The following is a 3,395-nucleotide window of genomic DNA, read 5'->3' as shown; positions in this document are numbered from 1 at the left end:
GACATATTCCCGAGACAAATATGACAAGATGTGATCATTCAATTATTATTTCATTAACATAATAATATATCCAAAAAAGATTAAGGCTTCGTTTGGGACGGCTTTTTTACTGCTTTCTAAAACGGAGTTTTAGTACAAAATTTTTTATTTTTGTATTAAAACTCCGTTTTAGAAAGCAATAAAAAAGCCGTCCCAAATGAAGCCTAAATTATTAAGAAGTCAATTAGGTAGTACCAACTTTGACTGTTTATTTTGGAGTTTCCTGATTCTCAAAATAGATGATTAAGATTCCACCTTAAGAAATTATATAAAATTTATTTTTACATATTTAGAAGGCCCCAAAAAAAGACTTCGGTGTATATAATTCATGAACTTGTAGAGCAAAGTTTTGATCATTAACATCCAACAATATCTATTGACCAATATCGATGCGACTCATCAGCCAACACTAACTATCACCGTCATCTAACTTCTACATTTTTCATTGACCTACATTGTTGCCAACCAGACTACCACCAACTAACAATGGCATCCATTACTTGCCAACAATGACACCCACTATTGGCCAACAAGATGTCTAACATTGGACAAATCATATCACACTATCACATTCGCCTAAACTTGATCATCAATTACCAACATTTGACATCATCCTTCACAATCATTCAATCTACCCTCATATAAGTAGAAGAATTGAATTTTACTATCAGATGTTGCATGACCTCTAACATTTCCATCAATCATTATGTGATTTATATGATGGACATACTTCTAACAACTACCAGCTACCAAAGTCTAACAATCATATACGTAGTTACTAGTTTCATCTCAAATATATAGAACGACCACATTGATCACCAAATACTATCTAATGTTCTACATCATTAAGCAACTATCATTTGATGCCTAACATTGTTTGATTTTATCGCCATCCAATATCTGATGCCTATTTTTTTAATTGTTGGCCTTTCTTACTATAAGGAGAAAGGTCGAACTAATCAATGACCACTATTTTTTTATTGTTATTCAATGCCCGACAATTTCACAATGTATGCTAATTATTGATATTCGATGCCCGCCTTATTAATTGCATATTTCCACTTTAAGACAATTGATAATGTCCCAAGTTCGTTATCCACTAATGTCATGTGCTCGTGTACCTCGTTTGATGGTATTTTGTTAAGTATATACTTGATTGCCGCATGATGTTCGACGTTTCCAATTGACATGTCTTCAATGCTTACCTATCTCACACATATCTCTAGCATTGATGTTTGACCCAATCTATTTTCCTGTCAATCACCTACTATAAGGATAATAACTAAAAAAAAAAAAAACACTAATAATCAATCAATATTTGACATTCATTTATAACCAATGTTTAATGCAAGCTAATATTTGATATTTATTAATTACCAATGCTGATATATGCCTTATCGGTTGCCGATTTCGATCGTCTCCCATAAGAAGAACAATTGAACAGGTCACCGATTGTCTTCTTACATTCGGCATTCCCAATCGATGGTCATTCAAGACATGTTATTGCCTTATTTTCATAAACTACTAACATCCAACATTAGTCTTCCCAATATGTATGATCCCCCATTATGTAAAGAGGATAATTGAGTTGGCATCATCCTTAGACAACAAAAAAATAGATTCATTTTTTCTTTTTATAAGAAATCTATTGCATTAATTCCATATATGTTATATTGTATTAATGCTTTATCAAGTTACACAAAAATAAACATCATCATAATATATCTTTAATGTAAGTAGAATCATTTTTGGATCAGAGCCAATAATTTTCCCCCTTCTCCAAATTTCATAAAAAAAATTCTCATATTTTGTGTTAGCCGCTTTTAATTTGCCTTTATATAGTCGAATTTTTATTCAATGCTAAGATGCTAAATATTTTATGCATCACTCCAAATATTCAAACACTTAATAATGGAATATTATCTTAATTTAGAATTCAAAAAGTTTGAATTAATTGAATTGAATTCAATAATCTTGAAATAGGATTAAAATTAATTAACTTAGTTATATTTTTTGAAAACAAGAAAAACTCAAGCAACTTTGCTCTAAAAGTAATACTTTTTTTTTATCTAATTTAGGCTTCCTTTGGATCAGCTTTATTGCTAATTCTTAAAGCAACTTTTAGTACAAAAATTAAAATTTTGTTGTAAAAAGGTGTTCTAAGAAGCAGTAAATAAGCCATCTCAAATGAAGCCATATCTTAGAGCGTGTTTGTGATAGTTTTCTCCCTCCTTTGTTTTTCATATAACCACCATAATTTTTTTGCCTATTACTTTCTTATTGCTTTTTCACAAAATTTTTAAAAAAATATATTGAAAAGTTATTTATTTGCAGCTTTGCTCTAAAAGTTATAAATTTTTTTTTATCAAATTTAAGCATCATTTGGGATGCATTTCTTACTGCTTCTTAAAATAATTTTTAGTAAAAAAATAATTTTTTTTTGTACAGAAATGTGTTTTAAGAAGCAGTAAAAAGCCATCCCAAATGAAGCCATATCTTAGAGGGTGTTTGTGATAGTTTTCGCCCTTTGTTTTTCATATAACAACCATAAATTTTTTCCTATTACTTTATTACTGCTTTTTACATAAATTTTTTTAAAAAATTTATATTGAAAAATTTACTTATTTGCAACCAAATAGCTAAGTTATTATCATCACAACTTTACAACAAGCTTTATAAAATAACTCCATCATCTCAAACATATCTTTATTCTCCCAAACTAGTTTTTAACAATGTTCTTATTTCTTATGATCTTAAAATCTTATAATAACCTCTTAATCGTTTTAGAAAAATTACATAGTTATGAGTACGTGATGTCTTTAAGTTTATCTTAATTAACCTAAATGCCTAAAAAATAAAAAATAAATAGTTATTGATGAAAAAAAAAAAGTTATTGATGATCATGCCATTGCTTAAGTTCACTCTAGTGCAAAAGAGATTATTATGTGGGGAGTCTAGATTGTTCGGATTTATGAGAGTGCATAGTAAATACATATATTTTTATATAATTTTAGGGTATTCATCTTATATTTGCTATATAATCTCATAAATTTGACCGTCTAAATTCCGCACATAATAATCTCTCGTAGTACAAATGCTGATGGGCCTGGCATGGGCAAATATGAGAAGACTTGAAGGGCATTTTCGTCATTCTGTAAACTTGGAGTAATTCATATTTCCTCAATCCCATGTGCACTCTTGTTCTTTTGTGTGAGCGAGCTTCCCGTTCCCACCGCCTTCCACTAACGTTCGAACGTTAACTCACGGTCAGACTCCGTCTGACGCGTCATCTTCCCGTAGCCTCTTCCAACGGCACCTTTACGTTGAAAAATAATAAAGCACCCGTCTTTACTCCA

This window comes from Dendrobium catenatum, unplaced genomic scaffold, assembly GCF_001605985.2.
Source record: "Dendrobium catenatum unplaced genomic scaffold, ASM160598v2 fragScaff_scaffold_1209, whole genome shotgun sequence".
Classification (NCBI taxonomy): Eukaryota; Viridiplantae; Streptophyta; class Magnoliopsida; order Asparagales; family Orchidaceae; genus Dendrobium; species Dendrobium catenatum.
The sequence above is the reverse complement of the archived record's forward strand: the minus strand, read 5'-3'. Positions refer to the sequence as shown.